Raw genomic sequence first — 26,931 nt, forward strand, 5'->3', positions numbered from 1 at the left:
CTCCTTGAAAAGTCCCCTGGCCTCCGAGACTCTCAGCCCCTGGGGTCCCTGCTGCAGCCTGTGTCTCCCGAGACTTCGGGCCCGTTCCAAAATTACCCTGAGCATCACTGTTTGGGTCGGACTTGGGAATCTTCTGGGTGGCGGGGGTGCAGGGGAAGGGGAAAAAATGTCAGAAGACACGAGCCTTGGCACAGGCTGCCCACTCGAACCCTGGAACGTAGCTCTGTGTAGGGATCCAGTTAGCCTAGGAGCCCTGGTAGCGTGTGAGACAGTGCTGCCGCCTTGTGGACATTTCTGGTAACAGCAAGAGAAAAACCGGTGCTTTAGGGACACTTCTGATGCAGGAGGCCTGAAGAGCTGAAAAGGATACCTGACCTCAAGAACCTCCGGTAACTGTCCAGGGCAGATGGTTGAAAAAAACCTCAGCAGAGCCCACCTTCAAGAATCCAATCTCAAGAGTTCAACTTAACAAAAGTTGTGTGTTGGTTTTTTTTTTTTTGAAAGCCCTTGTAAGGCTGATCCACGTCCCTAAATGTCAGAAAAATGAAAATGGAAACTGCAATGAGGCAACCCTGAGAACCACAGTCATCAAAAAATTAACAAGTTCTGTTTCAGGAAGAACGGATATATGGGAATGAACCTCTGGCTCTTCACCTTATACTGTCACATTCATGCTAATCAGCTGCTCTCCACAGGAAAGTAAAGAGTACAAAAAAGGGGGGGAGGGCATTGGGGTACAAGGAGTAAATTCGCAACAGGGCATGGAGAACTGAACCATATTACACTTCTTGGGAACCGTGTAATTGGCAACAGTTAGGACAGAGGACAGTATGGAGTTTCCTTAAAAACTGAAAATTGAGATGCCACATGAATGGTCCTTTTCATTCCAGGTCTCTTCCTAGAGAAAGTCGGGACTTGGAGATGACACAGGCACTCCAGCATTCACTGCAGCATTATTGACATTTAGCAAAAAGTGAAGCACCTAAAAGTTCCAGGGAAGATGGATGGATCAAGAAGCTATTTCATATACCTACAATAATACGCCTCAGCCAGAGGAAATAAAGAGCTAGAGTCATTTCCAGCAGCATGGATGGACATGAGATAATTATACGAAGTGAAGGGAGACTCCCAGAGGATGACAGAATGTCTGTGATACCCCGATGGGGGGAATATGAACATCTGTACAAATGAACTGATTTGAAAAGGAAAAACCGACTCAGAGACTTGGAAAGGAAATTTCTGGTTACCAAAGGAGTATGGTGGGGTTCAGACAGGTTTCAATACAGAGTGTGGTTTGAAAGTAAACACAGTAATAGAGGCAATATAAATTACCCACAAGGAGCTAAGGCATAATTCAGTGAGTTCTACTCAACACTGTAATACCGCAGATGGAAAAAGAATCCAAAGAATACACGTCGATATCTCTATAACTGAATCAGAATACCGAACACCCAAGACAACACCACTTTGTTCATCAACTCTACTCCAGTATGCAATGATATCTAAATAAAAAAGAGAAGAAAAACTCAGAAACAAATGGTTTCCAAAGTTGGGATTTACCTCTGGGATGAGGGGTTATGGTGAGGAAATAATGAGTCCAGAACCCTTTGGGGTTTTTTTTTCCCCCTTTGGCTGCCTGGCAAGTGGGATTCTAGTTCTCCCAAAAAGAACGGATCCAGTTGCTGGATCAAATAGAAACATGGAGTTTTCACCACTGGACCGCCAAGGAAGTCCTCTTGGGTACTTGTTCTAACACATACCACTTGAATTTGCAACTGGGGAACAGAACTTTCCATAAAGCTCTTGTTTGAGTAACCAGAACTGGGTATGAAGAAATCCTGCCCCCTTGTGGCCGTTTCCCATAACAACAACCTTAAAACCGGTGTTTATGGACACTTCCTATTAACAAAGGCCTTCCCTTGGTAGGCTCAGATGGTTAAAAATCTGCCTGCAATGCAGGAGACCCAGGTTCGATTCCAGGATCAGGAAGAGCCCCCTGGAGAAGGGTATGGCAACCCACTCCAGTATTCTTGCCTGGAGAATCCCATGGACAGAGGAGGCTGGCGGGCTACAGTCCATGGGGTTGCAAAAGGGTCGGACGCGACTGAGCGACTAACATTTTCACGTCACAAGACCTGGGGGACTGTAGATGACCCCTGCCCTCAAGAAATGTCCTGTGTGGTAGGGAATCAGAAAAGAATATAAAACACACAGCCTGTGAAGAAGGCAATTTCAAGACCTAACTTTTACTCACACTGTTTAAAAAGAAAACACATGACATGATGCTCAGCATCTGTAATTATTAGAGACACGCAAGTCAAAACTACAACGAGGTATCGCCTTGCACCAGTCACGTGGTCATCATCAAAAATTCTACAAATAAAAGTAACTGGAGAAGGTATGGAGAAAAGGGAGCCCTCCTAAGCTGCTGGTGGGAGTGAAAACCAACCATCACTATAAAGAACAGTATGGCAGTTCCATAAAAAACTTGAAAGAACATTATCAGATGATCTGACAGCCCCACTCCTGGGGGTTTATCCAGAGAAAGCCAGTATCCAAAAAGACCCTCAGACCCCAATGTCCATTGCATCAGTCGGTTACAAAAGACAAGACATGGAAGCAATGAAAATGTTCACAGACAGATGAACAGGTAAAGAATATGTGGTAAAAAAAAAAAAAAAAAAGAATATGTGGTATATACAATGCAATACTACTCAGCCATTAAAAAAAAATGAAATAATGCCATCTGCAGCAACATGAATGGACCTAGAGATTATCATACTAAGTGAAATCAGTAGAAAGAGAAAGACAAATACTGTAAGATACCACTGATATGTGGGATCTAAAATATGACCCAAATAAACTTACCTATAAAACACAAACAGACTCACAGTTGCCTAGAGGGAGGGATGGATTGGGAATTTGGGGCTAGCAGATATCAACTATTATACATAGAGTGGATAAACAACAAGGTCCTATGGTATAGCACTATACAGGGAACTATATTCAATATCCTATAATAAACCAGAATGGAAAAATATGAAAAGAATATATATATATATCTGAATCACTTTGCAGTAGCAGAAATTAACACAATGTTGTAAATCAACTATACTTCAATAAAATAAATTAAATGGGTCTATATACATGTATCTCTATCTCTATACCTTTTGTTTAAAGCCATCCATCACGGAGAACTTTGTTATAGCCCTAGCACATGCATACGGAGCCCCTGACCGGTCTTGCCTGAACTTGATTTGCCCTAGAATTCTCAGTTTTCTGAGCCTATGTGTATGTATATACATACATATATATAGGTACATATATATTTTTTACTTAATCCAATATGACTGAGTTTCTAACACTTGCTACTTCAGATTCCTCACACATACTCCATTGAACTCTAACAGTATTGGTGGTTGGGGGGGAGCTACAGGGAATAGGATGGTGTTGGGACTAAAACTGTGTCACCTAGGCAAGGTCGAAGAAGCTGGGGATATTTAACCAGCAGAATGACCATGCAGGAAGGAAGTAAAGGAGGAGTGAGGCTGTTTTACATGACCTCCAGGAGAGCAGGACCTTTTGCTGAGTGGTTCCTTGCTGTATCTCCAGTGCTTGCCACAAAGGAGTTGCTCTATAAATATGTGATGAACAAAGGCCATGAAAATGTCAGAGGACTTAGTTGTAAGTGATAGCACATGTTTAACAAAAATAAGGTGGGGGAGGGTTTATTAAAAGGCCGCTGAATAAACCAAATAATTGCTGGGATGACTAGAGAATCTGATCACATCCAGCACACTGGATCATAATCAAAATCATGCTACCAGGCACTTCCTGGTGGTCCAGTGGTTAAGAATCCGCCTGCCACAGCAGGGGACACAGGTGGGATGCCTGGTCCAGGAAGACCCCACAGGCCACGGAGCGACTACTGAGCCTGTGCGCTAGAGTCCATGAGCCACAACTACTGAAGCCACACACCTAGAGCCTATGGCTCTGCAATGAGAGAAGCCACTGCAATGAGAAGCCTACGCTTTTTTTCATCCAGCTAATATTCACTGAGTGTCTGCCCTGCATCTGGCATAGTTTCTAGAAGCTGGTGATACAGATATGAACAAGACGAACAGGCCTGGGTCCTTGGGGGATTGAGATTCTAGGGACAAGATTACAATAAACACAAAAAGCAAGGTATAGAACGAGATGGGATACAGTAACTAAGAGTGACTAATAGGTGGCTGTTTTTTCATGGGGTGGGCAGGGTAGGTCCTTAGGAGTCTTTTGCGTTGATACCTAAATGGCAAGCCCAATGTTTAAAGAACTAAAAGTTGTACTCCAAGGCAGAGGAAATATCAAATGCAAAGGTCCTGCATAGGTGATGAATGTGGTCTTAGGGGAATAGAGATGGGACCAGCGTAGGTGGCATATAGTAAATTAACACTGAATTTGAGGCCCCAGTAACTCAATAGTGCAATAAGCTTAGTTTCTGACCACTTGGTAACTATTCAATAGGCTTTTAGAAATAGCCTCTAACTGTACTAATGAAAATCTAGAAATCATAAAAGTCCTTGTAAAAGTTCAAGAGAGGGCCAGCACTCTTTTAAGTGATTAAATACTATATTAGTAAGACCTGTGGGCTATAGATTAAGTTTTAGAAATTACTTGAGCTATGTGGGTTCTGAAGGGCTCCAAACCACCTCTGTCAGCTAGAAGCTCTAATTCACCAACTTTTTAGACTCCACTACAGCCCCTACTTTCACTTCAACCATCAACTCTTCAACATCTCTAAATTATACTCCAAAATGTCCTACTTTTAGAGAAAAGCACAAAGTCCCATGTTTCCAGCAGAGATATTTCAAGTTTGGAGGAAAAAATAAAACTAATTATGGTTCTGACTTGAAGTCAAGGCTTCAACAGGACTCCCTAAAAATGCTTTAGAAATGCAAGCTTTTGTAAAGAGCTCCCCACTCCAAAAGAGAGAGAAGTTAATTTGAGAGAACATCTGCAAAAGTTTTTCCCTCCCTCAGAATTTCAGGAATGTCACTGTAATAGATTCATCTTAGTGCAGATAAAATCAAAGGCAGTGAATGTCGGAGTGTTCTATCATCCAAAATGGCAGCCATTTCACTGCAATTTAAGCAAAACATAAAGGGAGCAATGGTTTCCTTAAGGTTCTTGTTATGCAAAAAGCTGTTTGCACTTAACTCTGAGCAGCTAGGCATTTTTAACCCATACGGAAAGAAGACAGAGCTCTGTCAGGTTATTATGTAGTTCACTGAGAAATTCAATAAATGAAACACATTAGCCTAATATCAAAGGAGGGAGAATTGAACATTTTCTCCACCATCAGGGCAACAAGGCTGCAGGACTGTACTGAAGGAGTAATGTTGACTGTGCACGTGAGGACACCTGGAGAGATTAAAGGATCAGCTCCAGAGAACGTTATGGCAGTTTTTACACTTTCTGCTGGACAAAAGTTTTTCAGATATTTTTCCTGTCCTCATAATAACTCTTAGAGTTCGCATGTTAGTCAGGATCCTTTAGGTTGCAAATGAAAGATACATATCTTAAGCATGCTTAAGCATAAGAGGGAATGTATTAGCATATATGAGTGTGTGTTAGTTGCTCAGTCGTGTCTAACTCTTTGCAACCCCATAGACTATAGCCCACAAGGCACCTCTGTCCATGGAATTCTCCAGGCAAGAATACTGGAGTGGGTTGCATTCCCTTCTCCAGGGGATCTTCCCGACCCAGGGATTGAACCCGGGTCTCCTGCTTTGCAGGCAGATTATGTACGCATGAGCTACCTGGAAGCCATTTGGCATATATAAAATGTGCTGTATTCAGGTCTGTATACTCAGGTGCTGTATTCAGATACAGAGGCCAAACAACCTCTCTCCCTCCCTCTTTCACTCTCTCTTAACACTTCCCTCTATGTATCTTGGTTTCATTTTTCTTTAACACATTAGTGTTATCTTCTTCTATTGCAGATGGCTTCCTACAGGCAGCTAAAGCTGATGTCATCCTTGTAGATTGCAATTCCACATGAAGCAGAAATCAGATCATGTGGGGAGATTCTAACGGGCCCTGCCTCAGCCATGCACCCATCCCTTGAGCCAACCTCTGTGAACACTGGAGCAGTTTGCCACCATTAGCTGGGCTCACGTGTATGGTTACTATGGTGACCAGACAGTAAATGTGACTGACAGTCCAGCTACAGCCACATGGAATTAGGGCTGGGGGTACTATTTCTGCAATGGAAGGAGGCATGCTAAGCTGACAAAAGCTACAAATAGGCAAAGCCAATATCATTAGTTCCATTTTGCCAACACACAATTTTAACAGTGGACTTGCCCAAATTAAAACGTGTCTGCAAATCATGACCTCGTTAACCTTCATTCCATAAGACAGATGAGGTTTAAAGTGCATGGTAACACAGGTAAATTAAACCAACATGGAAGAAAAAGTTCTAAGATTCTGCTTTGAGAGTCAGTCTTATGTAGAAAGATGTATATAGTGTGTGTATGAAGGAGGAAGGAGGAAACACAGTAAAGAGAGTTATTTGAGTCCTTGTCACTTCCCTTCTAGACTGCAGACTTTTTTGAGGGAAGAATCTGTGACTTCCCGCCTTTTCCCCCTGTAGGGCTTGGCAAATAATCGCAAGCAGCAGCCAATGTGAGCTGAATAAAGAGAAATAAATTAGCACCTTTCCTTGTCCTCTTTTCCTTGGTAAATTGATGTGAGTTCAGTATACCAACCTCAGCGCTATGCGGATCTGATAGACAAACCTGACCTTCTACATTAGCAGATCTGAAGGTGTTTGACAGGGATCTAAGAGCGGTACAAAGAAGCTGGAAGCGTGAATTTGCAGATTAGAGCTGAGTTTTAAATAGCCTATGATTCAACTCCTCCAGTTTTACATATCAGAGAATGGATGCCAGGAAATGCATATCAAGCCCCAAATCACCTGTGGAGGGAAGTGGCAGGGGTACGTCGGCTACTGTCCTTGGTTCTGAACCGTTGCTTTTCCTAATGGTGGACGCTTGTATGCCAGTCCAACCTCTCCTGGTCCTACCGGTGTTTCTGTATTTCTGTCTTTGAGATGAATGGGGAAAAAAGATGTTATTTACTGCCTCAGAGAAAATAACTGAGACTTGTATCACAATATATAGGTTATTCTACAAGCATTTGATAGTTCTCTCATTTTTTTTTCTGACAATTATACCCTCTTCTTCCAAGATGTGCTTATGTCATCCCAAGAAGTGAGTCAGTTTGCCTCAAGTGCATAAGTGAAGTAGAGGTCCCAGGCTTCCTGAATCCTAGTCTGTTGGGTTTCCACCCTGCTCTCCCCCCTACACCTTACTGTCTTACTAATATTTGAAAATTCCATTCCAAAAGTCTTAAGACTAAGGCTTGTGTTATCCATGGCTGTGTAACTAATCACCCCCAAACTAAGGGACTTAATCAATATGTACTGTCTTACAGTTCCTGTGGGTCGGGAATTTGGAAGCCGCTTAGCTGAGCTCTGGCTCAGGGTCTCTCACGAGGTTGCCGTTAAGATATGAACCAGAGCTGCAGGCAAGCCTAAGGTTGTCTGGGTCTGGAGGAGCTGCTTCCAGGGACATTCATCCACACGGCTGACAATCTGGAGCTGGCCGTGGGTAGGAAACCTCAGCTCTTCTCTTTGTGGGCCTCTCAACAGTTCCTTACGTTGTTTTCACAACAAGGCAACTAGTTTACCCCAGAATGGGCACTTCAGGAGAATGAGGGAGAAGCAGCAGTGTCTTTTAGGACCCAGCCTCTAAAGTCATATGCTGTCACTTCCATTAGTCCAAAAATCCAACCTAATACTAGCAGATAAATACTAGGAAGCAGGGATCATTGGGGGTCATCTAAGGGCAACAACCTCTTTTATGCATTCTTATCACAGCACTTGTCCCAATGTGTTGTAATTACCTTTTATTTGCACACCCTTCTGTAGCATACACAGCTGTCTGCTTACCAAGAGTCATTATTCCCATTCTCCTTGATAATAGAACCCTGGTTTTGTTCAGGTATTAGAAAGCAATTTTTCCAGGTGTTAGCAAACTATGGCCCATTGAGCTAAAGATAGCTTTAACAGTTATAAAAATTAAAAGAAGAATGTGCAACAGAGACCCTATATTGCACACAAAGCCTAGAATATTTTCTCTGTGATCCTTTACAGAAAAAGTTTGCTAATTCCTGATGGTAATCTCATTCCCAACTTTCCCTGAAGGTTTTAAGGACAGGCAGGTGTTCCAATTCTAGTCTGAAGAATAAAGAGAAAGCCTACTGGGCTTGGGGAGCTTCTGGAAAGATTTTTTTTCCTCTTCATAAGAAAAAAATGATATCACTAAAGGATATCCCATATACTTTTCATCTATCCTGCTTTTGGGGTTCTCTTGTGAGAATGGTGATGTGGCAGCCACTTTGTAAACATAAAGAGAAAGCCGAGAATATTCAGGAGAAGTTGACTCACACCTGACATTGTTGAGTTGCTTAGTTAACCAATCCTAAAACAATCTATTTCCATATTTTTGTTACATGAGAAAATTAAAACTATCTTTAAGCCAATCCTTGGGATCTTGTTACTGGCAGCTTAAATCACACTAAACTATATATACCTTCCTCTAGACAGTGAATTTTTAGTGGGTAAAAATGCCTGTTTATCAGAGAATATTTTATTTCTACAATAAGGCCTGGCATAGAATAAAGTCTAAAGTATCAGTTGTATAAACCACGGTTTCTTAACCTCAGCATGACAGACACTGGGGCCAGATAATTCTTTGTTATGGAGGCTGTCATATGGATTGCAGGATGCCTAGCAGCATTCCTGGCCTCCACCCCACTAGATTTTTACTTTTTTTTCTTTGACAGCACCACTCAGGATCTTAGTTCCCCTACCAGGGATTGAACCCAAGACCCCTGCAGTAGAAGCAGAGTCTTAACCACTGATCCACCAAGGAAGCCCCTCTACCTACTAAATCTTACAAACACAACTTCCCTTACGTTGTGACAAACAATAATGTCACAGACATTTCCACACGCCCCCTGGGGAACAAAATGACTCCTGGTAGAGAACTACTGGTATTGTGGAATGATCCCTAGGACATTCGTTTCTAGTGTACATGATTTATCATGCAACACTTTAGATTAAGTGTGGGGTTCAGCCACACTCTGGTCAAGGCAGAGAGGCCTTCAAGACAATGGGTAGCTTGAAAGGGGGTGATGGAACCATAAGACAAAGGAAGAGGCAGGAGGTGGGCACGGTGGAAATCCTGGCTGTGCCTCGGGCTGGAGGGGGTACAGAGATAACCACCCCCATCTCCTCTTCTGATCCTTTTTCGTTGCTGTTGTTGTGTGGAAGTTATTGGGCATGATGACCAAGTTTCTTGGTCTGGGCCTTGGACAAAATGGTCCTGGGGACCACAACATTTCTGATGATAAAGATGAAAAGAAAGAAATGTGATCTTGGTAATGGTACCCAGGCTTTAGGGAGCCCGTGGCCCTTTGGGGCCAAGGTTTTGATAAAGGATGGGGTGGTGGGGTGGGGGGAGATTAAGTAACACCTTGGCCTTCCCTGGTGGTACATTGGGTAAAAATCCACCTCCAATGCAGGGAACACGGTTCAATCCCTGGTCCAGGAAGATTCCAATGCCTCTGAGCAACTAAAGGCCGTGCTCCACACCTACTAAGCCCATGCGCTGCACGTTCGGAAGCTCATGCACCCCCGGCCTCTGCCCCACAGCAAGAGAAGCCCCTGCACTGCGGTGCCTGCGCACCGCAGCTAGAGAGTAGCCCAGAGGTGGCGACGACCGAGTGCGACCAGAAACTAATAAATAAACCAGTCAATGAAAAAAAAGAAGAAGGTAGCACCCAAAAGTGGTTGAGAAAACATAACTCAGCAATGAGAAAAATCATTGTATCGAGAGTGGTTCCCAGCAATATGCCTATCTCTTTTGAAAACACAACAGAAAAGCTTCCAGCAAACTGTTTTCTGTCAAATGCTGGCCCCTGACAGATTGTGGCATATGGAGTGTGGTTTGTCTCTTAAGTCATTGGGGTTTTCTCACTCAACGTCACCAAATGGCGGCTGTAATTATGGCAGTCGGTGCTTCTCAAATGACAGCTTTCTTTCTCCCGTAAAAGGGTGAATGTTTTTATCAAGGCTGTGGAGCAGACCACAAAGAAATATGTGCTGCAGGGCTTTTTGGAAGGGAGGCTAGAGAATGCAGTTGATCACTCAGAAAGGAAGTTGATTTCCTAGAAAGAGCCTGGGGTGAAGAGTGAGAGAACAGTGTTCCAAACTGGGTCGCATCTCCAGCTCACAGGCTAGCTTGGTGACCTCGGCTGGGCAGGTCCCTCTGTCTCTCTGAGCCATGGTTTTCTCAGCTGTGACTTTGGAGAATTGAACAAAAAACATCTTCATGGAAGCTTCTTTAACTGCACCTACATATGCGAGGAGGGTTATTACCCTTATTACCTCCACAAACTGTTTTCTATGAAAGATGTGGGGGTCTTCCCAGGGGGTACTTACGGCAGAGAACCGACCTGCTCTGCCGGAGCAGAGGTTCAGTTCCTGGGTCAGGAAGATCCCCCGAGGAGGGTGTGGCAATCCACTTCCGGATTCTTGCCTGGAGAATGCCATGGACAGAGGACCCTGGCAGGCTATGGTGCAAGTGGTCGCAAAGGGTTGGACATGACTGAAGCTACTTGGCATGCGTGAAAGGTGCACAGCCTCCTGACTGCTTGTGCAAAGTCATGCTACGTGCTCATGCACTCTTGAGCAGCCTCTCTATATACTAGACTAATATAATCTGGTCTTCAGCCTTTTGCTTAAAATCCTTCCCTGTACTTCATTGTCCCAATGTTACCTTCAATGGCTGGGCACAGTCTAGCCTTTCTTATGCTCCAGCCTCAAATATATTATGGCTTTCCATGTTACTTCTAGGCTCTGGCTACCCCAAAGGACATGAAGTTTGGTGCAGCTGCCATTTCCTTTAACTTGCCTTGATAAACAGATATACGTGTACCTTTGGCACAGAGTGGTCTCCCTCTACCCAGCCTTTCACCTGACTGAATCCTCCTTGTGCTTCAAGTCCCAGTTTAAAAGCCCCTTCCTCTGTGTTATGGGCTGAATTGTGTCAGCCCCGAAGTTCATGTGTTGAAGCCCTAACTCTCAGTACTACTCTGAATGTGAATATGTGGAGACAGTGCCTTTTGGGGGTCATTGAGGTGAAATGAGGTCTTATGGGTGCACCCGATCCAGTATGACCGGTGTCCTTTTGAGGAGAGATTGGGACACAGAGATACACAGAGGAAAGGCCACGTGAAGATGGCTGTCCAAAAGCCAGGGAGTGCGGCCTTGGGAGAAGTCAGCCCTGCCCACATCTTGACTTTGGACTTCCAGCCTCCAGAACTGTGAAGAAATACATTTCTGTTGTTTAAGCCACCTAGTCTAGGGTACTTCATTATGGCAGCCCAAGCAAACTAATACACCCTAGGAAGTCTTCCATGAATTCCAGAAGACCAGCTATGACCTTCTGTCACCATCCTTTATTTTTTTTTTCCAAACACTTATCATATTGAAATGTTCTGTCTCCTTAGTGTGTGAGCGTTGATGGCTTGACTTGAGGGGTGAGTGACTGAAAGTCTTGAGATCAGGGATTATGTATCTATGTATCATCAAGACCTACCTGAATGCCCACAGGCATATAGAAGGCGTACAATGCAGTGGTTTCCATAGATGAATGGATGGATATGAATGGAAAACACCATGTAAGTTATCCAGTAATTTAGGTAAACAAAACCTCTCTCACTTAAGAAAAGACAGATTTGGAGTGGCATTTTCCTAGATAGTTTACTTGAATTCAGTAATTTCTAATCAAATTATCTATACCTCACAGGATCTATGAAGGCACACATTTCAAATGTTCCCCAAATTTGGCCTGAGAATCATGAATAGCAAAGAAAATTTCCTGGTGGGTTTTCCATTATTTATCTATTTATCTAGGTTCTGTGTCTCACCATGTCTGTTTCACTCACATTACCCATAGGAGTCAGAGTCAGTGAGGATGGGAGGAGAAGATGAAAGAGAGAAGAGTTTCTTGGTGCATTTGCTGCTGCTGCTAGGTCGCTTCAGTCGTGTCCGACTCTGTGCGACCCCATAGACGGCAGCCCGCCAGGCTCCTCCGTCCCTGGGATTCTCCAGGCAAGAACACTGGAGTGGGTTGCCAATTCCTTCTCCAATGCATGCATGCATGCTATCACTTCAGTCATGTCCGACTCTGTGCGACCCATGGACAGCAGCCCACCAGGCTCCTCTGTCCACGGAATTCTCTAGACAAGAGTACTGGAGTGGGTTGCCACTTCCTTCTCCACTTGGTGCATTTCGGGATCCACAATCTGGAAGCACCTTAATATCTCCTGTGTGCTCAGTCACTCGGCCGTGTCTGACTCTTGTGATCCCAGGGACTAGCCCACCAGGCTCCTCTGTCCATGGGATTTCCCTGGACAGAATACTGGAATGGGTAGCGATTTCTTTCTCCAGGGGATCTTCCTGACCCAGGGATCGAACCCACATCTGCTGCATCTCCTGCACTGGCAGGTGGATTTTTTACCCACTGAGCCACCTCATCAGCCCTAATACCTCCTGCTGCACCTCAATCCATTTATGCTGATTCCACAGGAAAGCAATTGGCCTCCACTTTCTATGTAACCACCAATCATAGCCCAAAATGATAAGAGTTTAAAGGAATAAATACAAGATGGGAGAAGTTCTTTAGAAAATAAAATCCCATTTTGCACTTTTAGTAATTGAAATCACCCAATAATACCCAGACAAGATCCGCTTTTTGATATTTGGATAATGAACAGTTGAAAGCCAAGACAGCCAGAGGGAGCAATTAGGGAGAAAAAGAAAATTAAGAACTTGCCAATACATTCTATTCTGTCAACTTCGTCAGTGAAGTGTTCCCTTTAATTACTATTGATTTTCATAATAGTTTATTAACCCAATATGTTAATTTAAGTTTGTCACAGGCTATTGTGCATTTGGAATAATGAATTTTTTGGTCTTGTTGTTGGGGGTGGAGGGAGGCTAGTGTAATGGGAACAAATTTATCCCCCTTACACCTTTGTGTCTGATTTTTAAAAATAGTTTTGCTTGGGCAGAACTTTATTTTATTTCAGGCAGAACTGACCCGAATGTATCAGTCATCCTGACAATGTTTTGGCTTCCAGCATTAGCTTCTGAAGCACTCTATTTACTCGTTGGCTTTGGAAAGTGGTGGTGGTAGAGAAATGGGAGACAGACTGATTTGACAAATTAAGTCAATAAAGCCATCTTACAGCTTTCGTTATTAACGTCCTGTGAATGCAGCGTAGGACTTGTGTAGAACTGAGAGAATCACTGTCAGAATTCATTTGTTTTGCCACTGAAGACACGTTGTAAATCTCATGAGTTAAAAACTGGGGCTTCATGAGCTTCCTTGGTGGCAGAGTGGATTAGAATCTGCTGTCAATGCAGGGGACATGGGTTTGATACCTGGATCGAGAAGATCCCACATGCCTGTGCTCTGCACCAAGAGAAGCCGCCACAATGAGAAGTCTGTGCACTACAACAGAGTAACCCTGCTCACCACAACTAGAGAACGCCTAAGTGCAGCAAGAAAGACCCAGCACAGCCAAAAATAAATTAAAAATAAATTAATTTTTTAAAAATGTGGTTTCATGATACCTGCTTCATCTTACCTTCTCGAGTGGGCACGGGGCCCACGTCAGATCGTGGAAGGGCTTCTTAAAGGTAAGAACACACAAAGAAAAGATGTGACAGGCTTCCTTGTTTACAGAAAAGTATCTTTAACCTCCAAACACTGAAGGACATAGCAGACTCTCAGAGCAAACACCTGGAACCAGAAGCTCACAAGCTTTACCAATCCTGGCTAGTAAAATAGAAATTAAACCTCAATTACTACAGAAGGGAAATCAGATTAATGAGGTGGTATCCTATCTGAATAATAATTATGAATTAGGAGATTCCATTACAAGGCCCAGGCAGGGCAAGCTTTATTGGTTCATCAATAAGGCACGTGTTCTAATGGACTGGCATAAAACATGCTCTGAGGATCTTCCCGCTGGATACCAGAAACTCAAAATAATTGACATGGTACAAAATCGCTTTTCTTCCAGTCTGTAAAACACTCATGAGAAATACTGGGCTTTGTAGAAATATGAGGATGTAAAAGGTCACGATGCTTCCATCTCTCCTTCCTTCAGTAGGGTCACAGCTATTGTGCTTATACTTGTCAGGCCTAGAATTCCCTAAAAGGCAAACAGTGACTTGGATTTGCACAAGGGTCTTTGAGGTAGGGCCACAGGATGTGGTCGTGGTAGTTGTTAGCCTATGGGTTAAAGATTCATTCTCAAATCGGGCTGACACTTACCCCCCGAGCCTTCACATGTCACAGTATGTTCTCTCATCCTGGCATCTTCGTGGAAGCCACTGCCCACCCGCCCCTATCACTCAGCCACCTCCTTCTTGGCCCTCATTCCAGCATCAATATGGGCACACAGTCCCCACCATACTGAACCCCATCCTTTGGGTCCCAAAGCATCCTGCTGGGAAGAGAGTATTATTACTAGGTGTTTCAGGGACTTCTTTTTTTTTTTTTTAAACACTTATTTTTATTTATTTGGCTGCATAGAATCTTAGCTGTGGCATGTGGGATCTAGTTCCCTGACCAAGGATCGAACCCAGCCCACCTGTATCAGAAGTGCAGAGTCTTAGCCACTGGACCACCAGGGAGTTCCCATTTCAGGGACTTCTTGAGCTCTTAACTATTTCCTCTCTTCCCTGAGACTCAAGATCAATTCATGAGACAAGGTTAGGTGGCAAAACTCTTTGTCCCTACCTTTCCCTTCTTCCCCTGCCTCTTCACATATAAAGAGATAACAAAAAACTACCTTATATAGTAACTGATGAACAAAATACCTATAAGAATCGACACCCTATAACCAACAAGAGGAACAATAGCACTTAGGTTTGTACTTAAGGGAATTAGAGTTCCCTGGTGGCTCAAGTAAGGCGTCTGCCTACAATGTGGGGGACCTGGGTTCGATCCCTGGGTCGGGACGGTCCTCTGGAGAAGGAAATGGAAACCCACTCCAGTACTCTTGCCTGGAAAATCCCATGGACGGAGGAGCCTGGTAGGCTACAGTCCACAGGGTCACAAAGAGTCAGACATGACTGAGCGACCTCACTTTCACTTTAAGGGAATTAAAAGCAAGCATCCACAAAACTTCCATGTACATGTCTGTTGGTAGCAATGTTATTCATAATAGCGAAAACGGAAAGCAATTCCAATGGCTATCAATTGATGAATAGATAAATAAAATGAATTACATCCATACAATAGAATAGTATTAAGCTTTAAAAAGGAATGAAGTACGGATACGTGCTACAACATGGATGAACCTCAAACAAATGTTAAGTGAAGGAAGCTGAACTCAAAGACCACATACTGTCTGAATCCATTTATACGAAATGTCCAGAACATGTAAAGTCAGAGAGACAGAAGGTCAGCAGGTAGTTGCCAGGAGCTAAGGGAAGAGGGGAATGGGGAATGGCTGCTAATAGGTTCTTTATGGAAGTCTTTTATGAGTAAATAGAATGTTCTGAAATTAGATAGCCTTGATGGTTGTACAACTTTGTGAATATCCTAGACTTTAAAAGGTTAATTTTATGGTGTGTGAATTAGATTGCAATTAAAAAAAAAAACATTTTTAAAGTGAGAAATGGGGGGAAAGAACCACCAGCTCTCTAGTTCCTTCTAGCAAAACCAGACTTGGGCTGAGCGGATAGAGTCCACCACATTTACCAAGGATTGCAGTTAGGTTAGACGATCAAAATGCTGCCTGCCTCCAAACACTTCTGTTCTTACTTATTTTACTGAAACTCTACTGTGGTTACATTCCAGTCAAAGCATTTAACTCCATTCTTCCTCTTCACATTCGTGGAACAAGCTGAGTCCAATCTTGCTTCTAAATGAAGACAAATATAGTACAATTCTTCCTCGTCTCAATGGATTTCAGACTATGATGGTTTGAAGGAAAGTTTGAACACACATAAAAAATCATTCTGCAGCTTACCTGATATTCATGGTTTTTCACTCTCTCTTTCTGTATTTGAATAGGAGCTTTGAAAGATGTTGAACATGCATATAGTACTTATTTAGCAAAAAATTCAATGGAAATAGTAAACTTGATGTAGTCATTTAGTTGTTAAATACTTACTTTGAAGGAAGCCAGAGACAGGGGTCTGAGTCAGCTGGGACCAGATATTATTCTTAAGAATCATGGATTTGAGAGCTGGAATGCCTGCATTTGAAGTCAAGTTCTACCATGAAATCTTGAGCAAGTTATATAAGCTTTCTGTGGCTTGATTTCCTCAACTGTAATATAGGGATTATAATTGTACCTCATAATGTAATTGTAGAAATTAATACATGTAGAGCTTTTAGAACATAGCTGTGATACTTTGTTTTAGAACAAGAAATATATATTTGGTCTTCATCCCCATTCCCGGCACAGAGCTCTAAAGCCCTAAGAATATCCTAAGTGATGAGTGACAAAGGCATCTTTTTATGTTAACAAGGTGTGGGACTGAGTTCTTCACCTGTGGAACCTGGAGCTATCTCTCCTTAGAGCGTGTCAGAATTGACTTGAATTGTAGGACACCCAGCTGACCGTGTAGAGTATCCTCGCTTACTCTCAAATTGTTGACCAGAATAGTTAATTGCTTCTTACAGTTAAGTTTGCAGTAAACGTTAGCTGTTGCTATTTCTGAGGATACTGAGAGAACAAACTTGCCCATTGCTGTCTCCTTTCTATGGAAGACTATTGGGAAAACTCCAAGAGACTTGAAGTTGAGATGAACAGATGAACGTCTCTCCTATGCACTCCTGGGCTTCCCCCTGATGCTGGCACTAGGCAGGCCCCCGAAGAAAGCAAAGGCAGGTGGCTCTTGGAATGTGACTTGTCCTGAGCCAATAGAGAGTCAGAGAAGTGGACTCCTGCACCTGCTTCTTCCTAGACCAGCCCAAACTCCATTCCTTGCCCTGGATTGTTCTTCATAACATGATAAGCACAGAGAGAATTGCAAGGAACATTCTGGACTCTATTCTTAAGACCTTCTTCATAAATAGAACAACCAGATCCTGGCACTATTTTGGATATTTTGGGCCATTATGACAGAATAAAACACTGTAAGTGGACATTAAAAATAACCACCTCAAAAAAATAAATAAATAACCACCTCACTCCTTGCCCCATCATCTTATATTATATTGCCAGTTCCTCCATGCACTTATCTGAAGTTATCCTGCTAGTGTTCACATTTGCTGTAATGTACAATTGTTTGTCTTGAAGAACGAGGGTTCTGGGAGGACAAAGTTCCTGACTGTCTTCTTTGTCACTGCTGGATCCCAGCACCTGGAATAAAGACCTGAACATGGCAGGCATTCAGTGGTTATTCCTGAAATAACAAGTGAATGGTCCTTGCCCCAGTGCTCAACACAATGCCCGTGTTCCAGACACAATAATCTCTATCGAAAATCACCGCTCAGCCTCCATTCCCCCTCCAAGAGAACCAGTCAGTGTTTTCCCTCTGTGCCCCTACTTCTGGGGGTGCCCTCCACATTGGGGGTGGATCAGAGGACCTCCCTCACCACACACACTGCCTCTGCCATCATGGCTGGTTAGACTTGGGGTGGATTCTTGCTCTAACCTGAGACATTCCTAATTTTGTTCTGGAAAATTTGGGCTTGGCACTCAGAGATTCTGATTAATAAGAGTTGGTGCTTAAAATGAGAAGCTGGAGAGGTCTGGATCTCAAATATATTCAAATCAGAAGGAGCTAGTATGAAGGTAAAGAGAATAAAACACACTGTAGAGAGGAAGTGAAGAGATGGGAGAAGAGTGAGGAAGAGAGAGAGAGTCTGGGCAAGTGAACTCACTGATTGGAGCATGCTGGTTTCCAGTTTTTCATCTTGCCCCTCAAGACTCGGCTGTGCTTCTAGCCGTGGTTATTTCTTTCACTTTACATTAGTTTGATTGGGTTTCTGCTTCCTGCCCACAGAAAATTCCTGAGCACTAAACCCTAGCATGTGGGAGGCATCCTCAAAACCTTTGTTGACTTGACTTCATTTTTCATATATTCATTCATTTGTTCACTTACTCAACAAGTATTTATCAAGCTGGGCACTGGGATAGAAAATAGAGGAAAACAGATGTGCAGAAAGTTGGACACTGCCTCTGCCTTGGTGGAATTAGGGCAGGGAGACAGCATTAATCAAATAAAGACAAGAAGAGAAATAGTGAATGTTTGCATTGTATACTGTCTGGTATGTGCCAGGAATGTGCTGGGCTTAAGTCATCATCAGTATTAAGGGGACCACCATCAGCTTAGAATGGGGACCCACATTCGATTTTTTACCAACCAAAGAACCAAGCACTAACACACATTTTATCTGATTTGACCCTCAGACTGATCCCACATCACTGATTTTTAAAAGATGTCCGTTTTATAGGCATGTTTGTAAAAGTGAGCCTCACCCACAAGGGTTAAGTAACTTATCCAAAGTCAATGAGGCTGGTCAGAGGCAGAGCCTGGACTTAACTGCTGTCTTCTGTCTCCAAAGCCCAGTAGGGTTCTTTACCAGCCATCCTGCAAAATTCTGCCTCCAAGAGGAGATGACAAGTGTGGCAGAACCGTACATACAGCACAACCCTGAAGAAACATCGGGCAGAAGGGATCCAGGCAGGACTCTGCTGTGCTATTTTTAGGATAAATTCTGCTAAAGCACTGCAAGCAGCAAAGGGAAGAGGCAGTTAGTTAGTTGTGCCTGCAGAAGCAGCGTGTCTATGCCCAGTGAATGGATGTCTGATAGAGGCCCAGGGTCCCTCACCTCGGGAGGCAGGGTGGATGGCTGAAGTTCACAAGGCCACCTATCTCTTCCCTAAATCTGCTGGGCAGCCAGGGTCTGGTACCTGGGGGTTTCACATCCAGGCATCACAGTGAGATGATAAACACAGTCCTGGCCACAGAGCTTCTAGGAGGCTCAGACTAGGCTCATTGCAACTACATTAAAGGACTCAAATAAACTGGACATTCCTGTGGGAGGGATGGGGTGGTTTTTCCTTCTGACTCATCTCCCAGCACTCTCAGAAGGGAGAGAATTTACCTCCTCAGAGCTATAAAAACGAATGTCAGTAAAACCTTCAGAACTTTCTTGGTGCACTGGAACCCTGTCTTCAGGCAATCTTTCCTCCAAAGAAGATGAGAGCTGGGTTTTTATTTGATTTTACAAAAGGCCAAGGGACATTCTGTTATTGTTTCTTAACGTGTGCTCTGTGGAACACTGACGTTCAAATCAACTTTATCAGAGTAAGTGTTCTGTTAACCAGTTAGCTCTTGTTTCAGATTGGATGAATTAATTCTTCAGAGCATGGGACCCAGGAAGTTTCATTTTAAACAAGTACTCCTGCTAATCCTTAAGTACAATAAGGCTTGAAAACAACCATTCTACACTGTATGTTCCCCTACCAGGGGGCCAGAACACGCTGCAAACAAATGGCTGGTTCTAACATCTTGTCCCTCTAGGTCAGATGTTCTCCACTTCCATACTATCAACCCCTGGGCCAGGTAGGTTTTTTGCAGATGAGGGTTATCCTCTACATTATAGAATGTTTGGCACCATCCTATTAGATACCTGTAATGACTTCCCTCCAGTTGTGGCAACCAGAAATGGCTCCAAATGTCAATAGAATGTCAATGACTAATGACAAGTGTCCCCCGGGGACAGAACCCCCCCACCTTTACACCCTACTGAGAAGCACTGTTGTAGATAAGTGGGTTCCAATCCTGGCTGAACATTGGAGTCACTCAAGGATCTTTGTCAAACTTGGATTATTGAACTTTGCCCCCAAGAAAGTCTTATTTGTTTGAGTTGGGGTGGAAGTGAGGCACCATTAAGTTTTCCCAAATGATTCAATATGGCAGAGTTAAGAATCCCTGCTCTAGGTAGATGCTGGAGGCACGAGTCTACATGTATGTTTGTAACTTCATGGAAGCTATAAACACTCAAGTCACATTGATGGGATTGTCTGAGCACCTGTGTATCATCAAGACTGGGCACCCAGATAGGGATGCAAAATCCACCTTTTTTGAAACTAACAAACACAGAGCTTCAGCCAGATACATTATAAATTCCTCCCATCTCACCCCATATATGACCTAAATCAGAATTTAAAACAGAACGTTCCTTGATGGCTAGGAAAACAGATAAACTTTTTTCTACTGGATGGTAAAATATAGAGAGATGACAGCTGACAAAGCTGCAGTCATTTCACCACTATCAAAGAAGTTGACCAAAAATGGGAAGGGTGCTCAGAGGAGGGCAGCATCAAAAGAAGCACAGAGAAACAGAGCTATAGCCTTGATCAAATTGTACCTGAATTCCACCCTGCCAAGTTATAATCAGTTACATGACAAGATAAATCATCTTTATTTTTTAAGTAAGCCAGCTTGAGGTGGGTTTTCTGTTACCTGCAATCAAAAGCATTCTAACTGATATACCACTCCAGACCAATATCCTCTTGCAATTATAGATGGTCCCCAAATTACAGTGGTTTGACTTACAATCTTTCAACTTTATAATGATGTGAAAGAAACATACATTCAGAAGAAACTGTACCTTAAATTTTAAATGTTGATCTTTTCCAGTCTAGCAATATGATATTGTCTTGAGATGCTGGACAGGGCAGCGAGTGCAGCTCCCAGTCAATCATCGATCACAGGGTAAACAACTGATACACCTCCAACCATTCTGTACTCTGAGAACCACTCTGTTTTTCACTTTCAGTATAGAATTCAATAAATTAAATGAGATAGTCAAGACTTCATTATAAATTAGGCTTTGTGTTAGATGATCTTGCTCAACTTTAGGGTAATGTAGGTGGCACAGTGGTAAAGAATTTGCCTGTCAGTGCAAGAGATGCAAAAGATTCGGGTTTGACCTGGGTCAGGAAGATCCGCTGGAGTAGGAAATGGCAACCCATTCCAGTATACTCGCCTGGAAAATTCCATAGACAGAGGAGCTTGGTGGGCTACAGTCCAGGGAGTCACAAAGAGTCAGACATGACTGAGTGACTCAGCACACACACATACAAGGTAATCCAAGTGTTCTGAGCACTTTAAGGTAGGCCAGGCTATGGTAGAACTATGGTATTCAGCAGGTTAGATACATTAAATGCATTTCCAACATACTATATTTTTCAGTTATGATGGGCTTATCAGATGTAATCTCACTGTAAGTCAAGGAAGACCTGTATAGTATATTGCTTAGAGCTAATGAAATGAAATAATTTTTAAGGCAAGGCAAGAAAAGAACTTAACATAAAATTTTCTCTACCTTTTGCGCTCCTACCCCTCCCCCTGTAATGTGCATTGTACCTTAACTAGATCCCCTAAGAAGACTCAGGAACACCTACTAGTCAAAAAAAAAAGAAAGAAAAGAAGAAGAAGCAATTTCTTCCTGACACCAGCAAGGTAACTCTTTAGGAGATGACATTCCTTTCTCAATTCGGTAAGGGGTTACAGTAACCCATTACTAGTCTCATTTTGATGTAGAATCCTTTGTCTCAAAAACTTATATAAATGTGGTTTGACCTCTAATGGGTGGAATAGTCCTCAGAAGTTTCTGAACGACTGTCTCCTGGGTTATAATCCTCTGGTTGGCCTGAATAAAATGTTCCATTTCTTTCTTAGATTGACTATCGATTAATTTTTTATCAACAAGCCTTGATGAAAAGTGGTCCTTGAACCAGCAGCCTCAACATCACCTAGGAACTTCTTAGAAATGCAGAATCTCAGGCTCCTCTTCAGATCTACTGAATCAGAAACTGTGCTTAATAAGAACCCTGAGAGACTCAAATGAACATTAAAGTTTAAGACACCTGGGCTTAGGTAACCGCTCTCCTAAGCACTGAGCTAGATAATAGGGAGCCAAGGACAAGCAGAAAACAGACTTGCTCACTTGGTTCTATGACTTGGTTAAGTGCCCTGTTTTATACTTGCCAACACCTCAACTCCATCAGTTCATCCATTCTTTCACTCATTCAGTAAATACATATTTAGCACTACATTTATGAGTTTAAGGGTTTCCCTGGTGGCTCAGTCGGTAAAGAATCCGCCTGCAATGCAGGAGACTACCTGCAATGCAGAGACAAAATTAGCAGAAACATTCAAAAGTGTGGTCAAAGAAGAGAGAAGAGGCATACTCTGCCCTTTAAGAAGCTCCTTGTGCATTTGAGAAAACAGATATCGCAATCTCACAGATAAATGTTAATGTGCCAATGATATAAGTGCTGCCCTGGAGAGGTCTTATGGGGGTTCCTCCCATAGGGTTCCTCCGTGGGGGATATTTGATTTGATCAGAGTGGTCAGGCAAGGCTGCCCTGAGGAGATCGGAAGGGCGAGTAGAGAAGAGTGGGACATGTAAAGAGGAGAATATTTGAGGCACAAGGGAAGACAATGTGTAAGCTTTTCAAGTTGGAAGAAGCGAGTGAACACAACCGTTGCCAGGAGCAGGGAGCAGGGAGGGTCAGAATGAGATCAGACAGGTAACCAAGGGTCAGCCTCTTTAACAACATAAAAACCACGTTAAGGATTCCTCCCGTAATCCTCAAACTAACAGAAAGCCACTGACGCATTTTCATATTTATTTCACTTTGATAGGAATGCTTAACATGAAATCTACCCTCTTAACACATTTTTACATGTACATTATTGTTGACTTTAGGCTGACAATATTATACAGCATTTCTAGAGCTTATTTATCCTCTTTAACTGAAAGTTAATGCCTATTGATGAGTATTTCCCTATATCTCTCACTCCCAGCCCCTAGCAACAACCCTTCTTTGATTTTATAAATTTGACTGTTTTACATATCTCAAATAAGCAGGATCATGTAGCATTTGTCTTTCTGTAGCTGGTTTATTTCGTTTAGCATAATATCCTTGAGGTTCATCCATGTTGTTGCATATTGCAGAGTTTCTTTTTATCACAAGGTGGAATAGTATTCCTCCATGTGTATATACCACATTGTTTTTATTCATTCATCTGTCAATGGACTTTTAGGTTGCTATTGTGAATACTGCTATTGTGAATACTGCTGTTTTGAACATGGGAATGTTAATTTCTCTTTGGGACTCTGATTGCAGTTCTTTGGATCAGATACCCAGAGTTGGGATTGCTGGATCACATAGTAGCTTTATCTTTTGTTTTTTTTTAACTTTTTTGAGGAATCTCTATACTGTTCTCCGTAGTGGGTGCATCAGCTTGCATTCTCATCAGCAGTGTGCAAGCCTTCTCATCCTTACTACATCCTCCACCTCCTTGCCAACATTTGCTGCCTCTTTTGAAAATAGCCATCTTGGAAGGTGTGAGGTGAGACCTGATTATGATTTTGATTTGCATTTCCCTGATAATTAGTGATATTAAGCATTTGTTCATCTGCCTGTCAGTTGTTTGTATGTCTTCTTTGGAGAAAAGTGTCTTCAAGTATTTAGCCCATTTAATCAAGTTTTCAGTTATCTTGCTATTGAGTTGTAGGAGTTTCTAATATACTTTGGACATCAGATTTGTGGTTTCCATGTATTTCCTCCCATCCCATAGGATAGCATCACCATGTTTATTCCTTTGCTGAGTGGGAAGTCATTGACATATTTTAAATATAGTGCTTTCCCACATAGCACAGTTTATGAGCTCAGAGTGTGACAATCTGAGCCCTTGTCCCAACATCTTTTGTTCTTGTTTTCCGCCTCCTTGCCTTATCACCCAGCAGAGTAGACCAGCATGGCCTAGCATGTTCACACCACATTTGTTATTTGGGGTTGACAGAAGGAATGGAGCTGTGGGTCAGGCTGACTTGAACCGAATCCATTTCTGTATCTTCATTGCTGTGAGCGCCAACGACACAGTCACAATGACAGTGACCACAGGTGACAGCATCGCAGCGTGCTCAGCACTCCACCACACACTTGGGCACAAAGACGGGCAGACTAGGGACTTCTCTGGTACTCCAGTGGTTAACATTCCATGCTTGCAAGGCAGGAGGTGTGGGTTCCATCTCTGGTTGGGGAACTAATGTTTCATGGTGAAGCCAAAAAAAAGACAGACTAAATAATCGTTAGGTGAATGGCCTAACCCAAGGAAGCTGCAGTAGTCATGTATGGATGTGAGAGTTGGACTCTAAAGAAAGCTGAGCACTGAAGAATTGATGCTTTTGAACTGTGGTGTTAGAGAAGACTCTTGAGAGTCCCTTGGACAGCAAGGAGATCAAACCAGTCCTGAATATTCATTGGGAGGACTGATGCTGAAGCTGAAACTCCAATACTTTGGCCACCGGATGCAAAGAAATAACTCATGTGAAAAAACCCTGATGCTGGGAAAGAATAAAGGTGGGAGGAGAAGGGGACGACAGAAGATGAGATGGTTGGATGGCATCACTGACTCGATGGACATGCATTTGAGCAAGCTCTGGGAGTTGGTGATGGACAGGAAAGCCTGGTGTGCTGCAGTCCATGGGGTCACAAAAGGTCAGACATGACTAAGCAACTGAAGTGAACTGAACATATATACATATTTTTTAAAACAAAGGTGAAATTATTATTCAGTTTTTAAATTAAAAGTTCTCAAAAGTGAAAAGTGCATAATAGACTACCTTTCCAATTAAAACAAATCATAGGAAGTTAATGTCCTCAGATTAAATTTCAATCATACAAAAGTTAACTTTATTTTTGTAGAACATTATTATTATGATTATTATAATGCCACCTTTTCCCAAAACAATTACAAAAAAAAATATTTTCAGAGTTCTGGCTTATAAAGAAGTGACTTAGCTTTCAAATTTTACTCAGGCTGGGAAAAATAAATGTGGGGAATACTTTTTTTACTTAGCTGATTTTCAGTGAATTTCTTCTATGATCATAGAAGAGAAGGGGGAAAAAAGAATTAAAATAAGATAGCACATTTTCTAGTTTCAATTTCCATCTGGAGAGGTTATATTTAGCTTAAAATGAGGATCTAACATTTTCCCTAGGTACCTCACTTTCAAAGTAAAAAAAAAAAACCTGCCAAATGATGATGAGTATTAAAAAAAAAAAGGTATGTGTTTCACGATCTGAATGGAATGCTGAGTCAGCAATGTCTGTCAAAAAGGCAAGAGAATTTGGAATTTTGTATATTACCAAGAACTATCTTATAACTGGATGCCCAGACATGGCTGAAACCATGCAGAACGTTCTCACTGGTTGGTACTTCCACAAATGTAATGAATATGAAGTACACTTTGGAACTTGATATGGCCAGCAATGGGCTTCCCAAGTGGTTCAGTGGTAAAGAATCTGCCTGACAGTGTAAGAGATGTAGGAGGCACGGGTTCAATCCTTGGGTTGGGAAGATCCCTGGAGGATGAAATGGCAACACACTCCAGTATTCTTGCCTGGAGAATCCCATGGACAGAGGAGCCTGATGGGCTACAGTCCACAGGGTTGCAAAAAGTCAGATGTGACTCAGTATGTACCCACGGACATGATCAGCAATGAGCTACATTATTTGTATACTGACACCCCCACCACCCAATTTATACGTTGAAATTCTATCCTTAGTGTGATGCTATTAGTGGGGGGAGGGGGGGCTCTGGGAAGGTAATTAGTTCCCAAAGATGGAGCCTTCATGAATGAGACTAGCGTCCCATTTATTAGATCCTTTATAGAAGGGACCTGGGACAGCTCTCTCATCATCTCTCCACCATGTGAGGATACAGTGAAAAATCCATTTTGCCACCTAGAAGAGGGATCTCACCAATCCCAACCATGCTGGCACCCTGTTCCCAGAATTCCAGCCTCCTAAACTATGAGAAATAAATGTTTGCTGTTTAAGCCATCCAGTCTGAGGTAGTTTGTTACAACCACTTCAAATGACTGAAGCAGTGTCCTTTTAAATGAATATGATCACATTTATCTGTCCGAGCACGATCTAAGATAACAAAGCGTTTATCTAACCAAAAAGAACTAGGAAATATTTGCTCATGAAAATCCTGTGAAGTGTTTATACTGCCACCTGATCGTTTCTGTGATCTGATATCTTCATTTTCTCCTCTTAGATGATATTCATTGCTGTTCTCTCTTAGCATGCTATGGGAAGACTTGGCGCATACAGGTTTCCCACCACACCCCCGGTCTCCAACTTTATTAACTCAGTTTTATAAACCACTGATTTTACAGTAATTCCTAAAATATTCCTTTTGGACTGCATCACCTCTCTGAGTCACCCATCCTGCCCTCATGGCTCCAGAAAATTCTTGGCTTGGGTGTAAACCCTACTTCTTGGGCCAGGGCTTCCCCAGTTGCAGAAAGAACTGCTAGGTCAGCCAGATGTCTGACTGTTTCACCTACATAGCGCTTGTAAATGCTGTCTGGCATCATGTTCTCCACATTTTCCCCAGTTTCCAGAACTTTATGAGTACTGAACTTTTGAAGGCATGCTATGAGGGATGAAGAGACACAGAAGCCCTCAGCAGTGATGGCAATGCAGCATCCACTCCCGTGTCTGGGTGTTGTTTACAAGAGTCACTCTGTGCTCTCGGCCTCAGTTCAGCCTCCTTCCCTTCCACGACTCTGCACTTAGAGACTCCTATTCTCAGTCCATCCCAGGAGATGATCTTTGACCCTGGTTGGAATTATGGTATACTTCTTAACATTGACTTGCATCACATTCTACACACACACCACATCCTGCCACCCCTCAGCTCAGCACTCCTACAGATAACCACAAATTCTCTGTGAAGCAGAGTA

Source organism: Odocoileus virginianus, chromosome 26 (assembly GCF_023699985.2).
Source record: "Odocoileus virginianus isolate 20LAN1187 ecotype Illinois chromosome 26, Ovbor_1.2, whole genome shotgun sequence".
Taxonomy (NCBI): domain Eukaryota; kingdom Metazoa; phylum Chordata; class Mammalia; order Artiodactyla; family Cervidae; genus Odocoileus; species Odocoileus virginianus.